Source organism: Arachis hypogaea, chromosome 3, assembly GCF_003086295.3.
Source record: "Arachis hypogaea cultivar Tifrunner chromosome 3, arahy.Tifrunner.gnm2.J5K5, whole genome shotgun sequence".
NCBI lineage: Eukaryota > Viridiplantae > Streptophyta > Magnoliopsida > Fabales > Fabaceae > Arachis > Arachis hypogaea.
In genome coordinates this window covers 40647934-40657449 of record NC_092038.1, presented here as the reverse complement: position 1 = coordinate 40657449, position 9516 = coordinate 40647934, and the positions used below count along the sequence as shown (strand labels likewise).

At 38.0% G+C, this 9516-nt stretch overlaps 1 non-coding gene across 1 annotated transcript; it reads left to right on the top strand.

Annotated features, from left to right (window-relative positions):
• Positions 1-8375: 8375 nt before the first annotated feature.
• On the top strand, positions 8376-8483 carry LOC112793069 (small nucleolar RNA R71). The gene has a single exon (XR_003197778.1). It is a non-coding gene; the product is annotated as a small nucleolar RNA R71 (small nucleolar RNA).
• Positions 8484-9516: the final 1033 nt, after the last annotated feature.

Below are 9516 nucleotides of genomic sequence, written 5' to 3'. Positions count from 1 at the left end.
TGAAAGAAACAAGGAAAAGATATTTTTTATTTTTGAATTTTTAATGATGAGAGAGAAAAACACAAATATGACCCAAAACATGAAAATTTTGGATCAAAACACATGATGCATGCAAGAACACTTTGAAGATCAAGATGAACATCAAGAACTTATTTTTGAAAAAAATTTTCAAGAAAAGAAAAACATGCAAGACACCAAACTTAGAAATTTTTCATGTTTAGACACTATGAATGCAAAAATGCATATGAAAAACAACAAAAAACACAAAACAAGAAAATTTAAAGATCAAACAAGAAGACTTGTCAAGAACAACTTGAAGATCATGAAGAACACATGCATGAATTTTCGAAAAATGCAAAAGTTTTAAAAACATGCAATTGACACCAAACTTAAAAATTGACTCAAGACTCAAACATGAAACACAATTTTTTTTGTTTTTATGATTTTATTAATTTTTTGTATTTTTTTCGAAAATTATCTTTAGAAAAACGAAAAAGAGAAAAAATTTTGAAAGATTTTTGAAAACTTTTTGAAAAGAAAATTACCTAATATGAGCAACAAGATGAACCGTCAGTTGTCCAAACTCGAACAATCCCTGGCAACGGTGCCAAAAACTTGGTGCACAAAATTGTGAGCATCAACAATGGCGCCAATGGACTTGGAGCTCTCAAACGTAAATCACACTTTGTCACAACTTCGCACAACTAACCAGTAAGTGCACTGGGTCGTCCAAGTAATACCTTGCGTGAGTAAGGGTCGATCCCACAGAGATTGTTGGTATGAAGCAAGCTATGGTCATCTTGTAAATCTCAGTTAGGCGGATTCAAATGGTTATAATGGTTTTCGAAAATAAAAATAAATAAAGCATAAAATAGAGATAGAGATACTATGTAAATCTTTGGTAGGAATTTCAGATAAGTGTATGGATATGCTGTGTTCCTTCTGAATTTCTGCTTTCCTACTGCTTTCATCCAATCCTTTTTACTCCTTTCTATGGCAAGCTGTATGTAGGGCGTCACCGTTGTCAATGGCTACTTCCCATCCTCTAAGTGAAAATGGTCCAAATGCTCTGTCACAGCACGGCTAATCATCTGTCGGTTCTTGATCATGTCGGAATAGAATCCATTGATTCTTTTGCGTCTGTCACTACGCCCAACACTCGCGAGTTTGAAGCTCGTCACAGTCATTCAATCCCTGAATCCTACTCGGAATACCACAGACAAGGTTTAGACTTTCCAGATTCTCAAGAATGGCCGCCAATAATTCTAGCTTATACCACAAAGATTCTGATTAAGGAATCCAAGAGATACGCGCTCGATCTAAGGTAGAACGGGAGTGGTTGTCAGGCACGCATTCATAAGGACGGATGATGATGAGTGTCACAGATCATCACATCCATCAGGTTGAAGTGCAGCAAATATCTTAGAATAAGAATAAGCTTGAATTGAATAGAAGAACAATAGTAATTGCATTAATTCTCGAGGTACATTAGAGCTCCACACCTTAATCTATGTGTGTAGAAACTCCACCGTTGAAAATACATAAGTGATGGTCCAAGCATGGCCGAATGGCCAGCCCCCAAAGTCTAAGAACTAAACGTCCAAAGATAGATTCCAAGATGTCTAATACAATAGTAAAAAGTTCTATTTATATTAAACTAGTTACTAGGGTTTACATAAATAAGTTTTAGTGCAGAAATCCACTTCCGGGGCCCACTTTGGTGTGTGCTTGGGGTGAGCTTGAGCTTTACACGTGCAAAGGCTTCTCTTGGGGTTAAACGCCAAGTTGTAACATCTGTTTGGCGTTTAACTCTGGTTTGTGACGTGTTTCTGCCATTTTACTCCAGAATGGAGCATGGAACTGGTGTTGAACGCCAGTTTGTATCATCTAAACTCAAACAAAGTATGGACTATTATATATTTCTGGAAAGCCCGGGATGTCTACTTTCCAACGCAGTTGAGAGCGTGCCATTTGAAGTTCTGTAGCTCTAGAAAATCCATTTTGAGTGTAGGGAGGTCAGAATCCAACAACATCAGCAGTCCTTTTTCAGCCTGAATCAGATTTTTGCTCAGGTCCCTCAATTTCAGCCAGAAAATACCTGAATTCACAAAAAAACACACAAACTCATAGTAAAGTCTAGAAATGTGAATTTTGCATAAAAACTAATAAAAACATCCCTAAAAGTAGCTAGATCCTACTAAAAACTACCTAAAAACAATGCCAAAAAGCGTATAAATTATCCGCTCATCAATCCACTAGGCATGAGACATCAAACAAGCTTTCAATTAATCCAAAAGAACACAAAAGTTATAGGAAAAGACTACTCAATCATTAGTAATTTCTCAAAAATAATTCTTTGACTAAGAACTTTGGTAGAGACAATAAAAGGATAAGCGATGCACTAATTTGAAACGAATCAAGCTGACTCACATAAGAATGAGATTCACAAGAGAGGGGAAACTAAGATTAATGGTAATATTCACAAGATGTAAAAGAATAGTTAAAAAAAATCAAGTATGACATCCATAGAAACAAAAACTTAAGGAATTAATCCATGCTAGAAAGGAAAGGTATGAGACCAATAATTTCAAAAGAATAACAATTGGATAAGCAATGTGTCATGCTAAATTAAATTCAATTAAAAATGAGTTAGGCGAAACTTGTCAAACGAAGATCAACCAGAATAAAGGCAAAAATCTTTTCTTTCCAAAATTTCAAAAAATATCTGAGTACATAATTGGTGCATAAAATTTTGATACACAATGGCACCAACAACTTGGTACGCACAATTGTAATCTCAACTCTTTTTTACAACTTCGCACAACTAACCAGCAAGTGCACTGGGTCGTCCAAGCAATAAACCTTACGTGAGTAAGGGTCGATCCCACGGAGATTGTCAGCTTGAAGCAAGCTATGGTCACCTTGTAAATCTCAGTCAGGCGGATTAAAATGGTTATGGAGTTTTCATAATTAAAAGACAAATAAACATAAAATAAAGATAGAGATACTTATGTAATTCATTGGTGGGAATTTCAGATAAGCGTATGGAGATGCTTCATCCCTCTTGAATCTCTGCTTTCCTACTGCCTTCATACTCCTTTTCATGGCAACCTGTATGTTGGGTTTTACTGGTGTCAATGGCTACCTCTCGTCCTCTCAGTGAAAATGGTCCAAATGCGCTGTCACTATATGGCTAATCATCTGTCAGTTCTCGATCATGTTGGAATAGAATCCAGTGATCCTTTTGCGTCTGTCACTACGCCCAACACTCGCGAGTTTGAAGCTCGTCACAGTCATCCCTTCCCAGATCCTACTCGGAATACCACAGACAAGGTTTAGAATTTCCGGATCTCAGGCATGGCTGCCAATAATTCTAGCTTATACCACGAAGACTCCAATCTTTTGGGATGGAGGCTAAGAGATACACGCTCAATCTTAAGTAGAACAGAAGTGGTTGTCAGTCACGCGTTCATAGGTGAGAATGATGATGAGTGTCACGGATCATCACATTCATCAGGTTGAAGTGCAAGTAAATATCTTAAAACAAGAATAAGCTTGAATTGAATAGAAAATAGTAGTAATTGCGTTAATACTCGAGGAACAGTAGAGCTCCACACCTTAATATATGGTGTGTAGAAACTCCACCGTTGAAAATACATAAGTGGTCTAGAGGTCCAAGCATGACTGAGTGGCCAGCCTCTCCAAATATGAAAATATGATATCCAGGATGTCTCTATGATCTGAAGATAAAAATACAATAGTAAAAGGTCCTATTTATAATGAAACTAGCTACTAGGGTTTACAAAAATAGGTAAATGATACAGAAATCCACTTTCGGGCCCACTTGGTATGTGCTTGGACTGAGCATTGAGCTTTACACGTGTAGAGGTATTCCTTGGAGTTAAACACCAGCTTTGGTGCCAGTTTGGGCATTTAACTCCAACTTTTATGCCAGTTCTGGCGTTTTGACGCCAGAAAAGGCAGAGAGCTGGTATTTTGACGCCATTTTATGTCATCAAAACTCGCGCAAAGTATGAACTATTATATATTAATAGAAAGTCCTGGATGTCTACTTTCCAACGCAGTTGAGAGCGTGCCATTTCGAGTTCTGTAGCTCCAGAAATTCCACTTCGAGTGCAGGGAGGTCAGAATCCAACAGCATCTGCAGTCCTTTGTCAGCCTCTGAATTAGATTTTTGCTCAGGTCCCTCAATTTCAGCCAGAAAATACCTGAAATCACTAAAAAACACACAAACTCATAGTAAAGTCCATAAATGTGAATTTTGTTTAAAAACTAATAAAAATATACTAAAAGCTAACTAAATCATGCTAAAAACTATATAAAAACAGTGCCAAAAAGCATATAAATTATCCGCTCATCACAACACCAAACTTAAATTATTGCTTGTCCCCAAGCAGCTGAAAACAAAATAGGATAAAAAGAAGAGAATATACAATGAATCCCATATTATCAATGAAACTTAGTCCTAATTAGATGAGCGGGGCTTGTAGCTTTTTGCTTTTGAACAGTTTTGGCATCTCACTTTTTTCTTTTGAAATTCAGAATGATTGGCATCTATAGGAACTTAGAATTTTAGATAGTGTTATTGATTCTCCTAGTTCAGTGCGTTGATTCTTGAACACAGCTACTTTATGAGTCTTGGCCGTGACCCTAAGCACTTTGTTTTCCAGTATTACCACCGGATACATAAATGCCACAGACATATAACTGGGTGAACCTTTTCAGATTGTGACTCAGCTTTGCTAAAGTCCCCAATTAGAGGTGTCCAGAGTTCTTAAGCACACTCTTTTTGCTTTGGATCACGACTTTAACCACTCAGTCTCAAGCTTTTCGCTTGGACCTTCATCCCACAAGCACATGGTTAGGGACAGCTTGATTTAGCCGCTTAGGCCTAGATTTTATTTCCCTAGGCCCTCTTATCCATTAATGCTCAAAGCCTTGGATCCTTTTTACCCTTGCCTTTTGGTTTTAAGGGCTATTGGCTTTTTCTGCTTGCTTTTTCTTTTTCTTTCTTTCTCTTTTTTTCACTGCTTTTTCTTGCTTCAAGAACCAATTTCATGATTTTTCAGATTATCAATAACATTTCTCTTTGCTCATCATTCTTTCAAGAGCCAACAACTTTAACATTCATAAACAACAAGATAAAAAATATGCATTATTTAAGCATTCATTCAGAGAACAAAAAGTATTGCCACCACATTAAAATAATTAAACTAATTTCAAGATAAAAATTGAAATCCAAGTACTTCTTGTTCTTTTGTAATTAAGCACATTTTTCATTTAAGAGAGGTGAAGGATTCATGGAGTTATTCATAGCTTTAAGACATAGACACTAGACACTAATGATCATGTAGTGAAGACACAAACATAGATAAAACATACAGCATAAAGCCGAAAACAGAAAAATAAATAGACAAAGAGATTAAGGAATGAGTCCACCTTAGTGAAGGGGAGTCTTCCTTTTGAAAATCCTATGGTGTGCTTGAGCTCCTCAATGTCTCTTCCTTGCCTTTGTTGCTCCATCCTTAGTTGCTCCCAATAGTTATGTGGAGGAAAATGTATCCCTTGAGGCACCTCAGGGATTTCTTGAGGAGGGAATTTCTCATGCTCTTGTTGAGGTCCATGAGTGGGCTCTCTTGTTTGCTCCATCCTTTTTTAGTGATGGGCTTGTCCTCTTCAATCAGGATGTCTTCCTCTATGACAATTCCAGCTGAATTGCATAGAGATCACCTTTTTCTTGGCCACAACTTCATAGAAGTGGTCTTTGATGGACCTTTGAGATGAATCTCTCCATCTCCTATGACTCAGAGGTGGAGGCAGTTGCCTTCCCTTTCCCCTTTCTAGAGGCTTCTCTGGCCTTAGGTGCCATAAATGGTTATGGAAAAACAATAAGCAATGCTTTTACCACACCAAACTTAAAATATTTGCTCGTCCCCGAGCAAAAGAAGAAAGAAAGATGTAGAAGAAGAAGAAAATGGAGGAGATGGATGGTGTATAGGGTTCAGCCAAGGGTGGGTTTGGGAGGGAAATGGTTTTAAATTTTGAAGGTGGGTAGGGGTTTTTGGGGAAGAGTTAAGAAAGTGAGTAGTGAAGGGTATTTGGGGAAGAGATATGGAGGTGATTGGTGAAGGATATTTGGGGAAGAGTGTTGTAGAAAGGTGCGAAGAGGAGAGAGAATGAGTTGAGGTTGGTGGGGATCCTGTGGAGTCCACAAATCTTGAGGGGTCAAGGAATTCTCTTCCCTGCTCCAATTGGGCGTTCAAAACTCCATAGAGTGAAATTCTGGCGTTTAAACGCCAGTTTGCTACCCTGTTCTGGCGTTTAAACGCCAGCCTTCCTTTCTGTTCTAGTGTCTAAACGCCAGTTTGTTGCCCTGTTCTGGCATTTAAACGCCAGTCTGGTGCCCTATTCTGGCATTTAAACGCCCAGAAAGGTGCCAGATTGGGCGTGTAAACACCCGTTTTGCTACCTTTACTGGCGTTTAAACGCCAGTAAGTCCTTCCTCCAGGGTGTGCTATTTTCAATGCTATTTTTTTTATTTTTTTCTTTATTTTTGTAATTGTCTTTGTGACTTCACATGATCATCAACCTAAAAGAAAACAAAATAATATAGATAAAATTAAAATAAAATTGGGTTGCCCCCTAATAAGTGCTTCTTTAATGTTAATAGCTTGACAATGAGCTCTCATGGAGCCTCACAGATGATCAGAGTATGGTTGAGATCTCTCAACACCAAACCTAGAATTTGGCTGTGGCCTCCCAACACCAAACTTAGAGTTTGAATGTGGGGGTTCTGTTTGACTCTGTATTGGGAGAAGCTCTTCATGCTTACTCTCCATGGTTATAGATGGAGAACCTTGAGTCTTTACTACAAGGCATTCTTTATTCACATGAAGGATTAACTCTCCTCTGTCAACATCAATCACAACTCTTGCTGTGGCTAGGAAGGGTCTTCCAAGTATGATGGATTCATCCTCATCCCTCATAGTGTCTAGGATTATGAAATCAGCAGGGAAGTAAAGGCCTTCAACCTTCACTAGCACGTCCTCTACTAGTCCATAAGCCTTTTTCATAGATTTATCTGCCATCTCCAACGAGAATTTGACAGTCTTTACCTCATAGATTCCCAGTTTCTGCATTACAGAGAATGGCATCATGTTTATCCCTGACCCCAGGTCACACAGAGCTTTTTCAAAGGTCATGGTGCCTATGGTACAGGATATTAAGAATTTACCAGGATCCTGTTTCTTTTGAGGCAAATTTTGCTGAACCAATGTATTCAGTTCATTAGTGAGCAAAGGAGGCTCTTCCTCCCAAGTCTCATTACCAAACAGCTTAGCATTCAGCTTCATGATTGCTCCTAAATATAGGGCAACTTGCCCTTCAACAATGTCTTCATCCTCTTCAGAAGATGAATAGTCATCAGAGCTCATGAATGGTAAAAGAAAATCCAAGGGAATCTCTATGGTCTCTGTATGAGCCTCAGATTCCTTTGGTTCCTCATTAGAGTATTTCTTACTGACCATTGGACGTCCCCTGAGGTCTTCCTCATTAGGATTCACATCCTTCTCCTCCTCTAAGGTTTCGGCCATGTTGATTATATCAATGGCCTTGCACTCTCCTTTGGGATTCTCTTCTGTATTGCTTGGGAGAGTGCTAGGAGGAGTTTTAGTAACCCTTTTACTCAGCTGGCCCACTTGTGCCTCCAAATTTCTAATGGAGGATCTTGTTTCAGTCATGAAACTAAGAGTGGCCTTAGATAGATCAGAGACTATGTTTGCTAAGCTAGAAAGATTCTGCTCAGAGTGCTCTGTCTGTTGCTGAGATGATGATGGGAAAGGTTTGCTATTGCTAAACCTGTTTCTTCCATCATTGTTATTATTGAAGCCTTGCTTCTGTTGATCCTTCCATGAAAAATTTGGATGATTTTTCCATGAAGGATTATAGGTGTTGCCAAAGGCTTCACCCATGTAATTCACCTCTGCCATTGCAGGGTTCTCAGGATCATAAGCTTCTTCTTCAGAAGATGCTTCTTTAGTACTGTTGGATGCATTTTGCAATCCATTCAGACTCTGAGAGATCATATTGACTTCTTGGGTCAATATTTTGTTCTGAGCCAGTATGGCATTCAGAGCATCAATTTCAAGAACTCCTCACTTTTGAGGTGTCCAATTACTCACAGGATTCCTCTCAGAGGTATACATGAACTGGTTATTTGCAACCATTTCAATAAGTTCCTAAGCTTTTGCAGGCATTTTCTTTAGGTGAATGGATCCACCTGCTGTGTGGTCCAGTGACATCTTGGAAAATTCAGACAGACCAACATAGAATATATCTAATATAGTCCATTCTGAAAGCATGTCAAAAGGACACTTTTTGGTCAATTGCTTGTATCTTTCCCAAGCTTCATAGAGGGACTCACCATCTTTTTGTCTGAAGGTCTGAACCTCTACTCTAAGCTTGCTCAGCTTTTGAGGAGGAAAGAACTTGGCTAAGAAAGCCGTGACCAGCTTATCCCAAGAGTCCAGGCTATCTCTAGGTTGTGAGTCTAACCATGTTCTAGCTCTGTCTCTTACAGCAAAAGGGAAAAGCATAAGCTTGTAGACTTCAGGATCAACTCCATTGGTCTTAACAGTATCACAGATCTGCAAGAACTCAGTTAAGAACTGATAAGGGTCTTCTGATGGAAGTCCATGAAACTTGCAGTTCTGTTGCAGTAGAGAAACTAATTGAGGCTTTAGCGCAAAATTGTTTGCTCCTATGGTAGGGATTGAGATGCTTCTTCCATAAAAGTTGGAAGTTGGTGTAGTGAAATCACCAAGCATCTTCCTTGCATTGTTGTTTGGTTCGGCCATAATTGTTTCTTTTGCTGCTTCCTTTTCGAAAATTTCAGTGAGGTCCTCTTCAGAGTTTTGTGCTTTAGCTGCTCTTAGCTTCCTCTTCAGAGTCCTTTCAGGTTCAGGATTAGCTTCAACAAGTATGCCTTTATCTTTGTTCCTGCTCATATGAAAGAGAAAAAAACAAAGAAAATATGAAATCCTCTATGTCACAGTATAGAGATTCCGTGAGGTGTCAAAGGAAAACAAGAATAGAAGGATAAGGTAGGTAAGGCAAAATTCGAACACACAAAGAGAGATGGAGTTCGAATTGACAATGGAGGAGGAATGTTAGTGTTTAAATAGAAAAAGATAAGAGAGGGGGAAGAATTTTCGAAAATAAAAAGAATAAAATTTAAAATAAATTTTTGAAAAATTGGTTGTGGTTTTGAAAAAGATAAGAAATAGTAAAACAAACAAAAAGTCAATTAGTTAGTTGAAAAAGATTTGAAAATCAATTTTGAAAAGATAAGAAGTTAGAAAAGATTTTGAAATTGATTTTGAAAAAGATATCTTTGAAAAGATATGATTGAAATTTATTTTGAAAAAGATTTGAAAAGAAAATTAAAAAGATTTTATTTTTTTTAAAAAAAAGATATGTTTGAAAAGATATGATTTT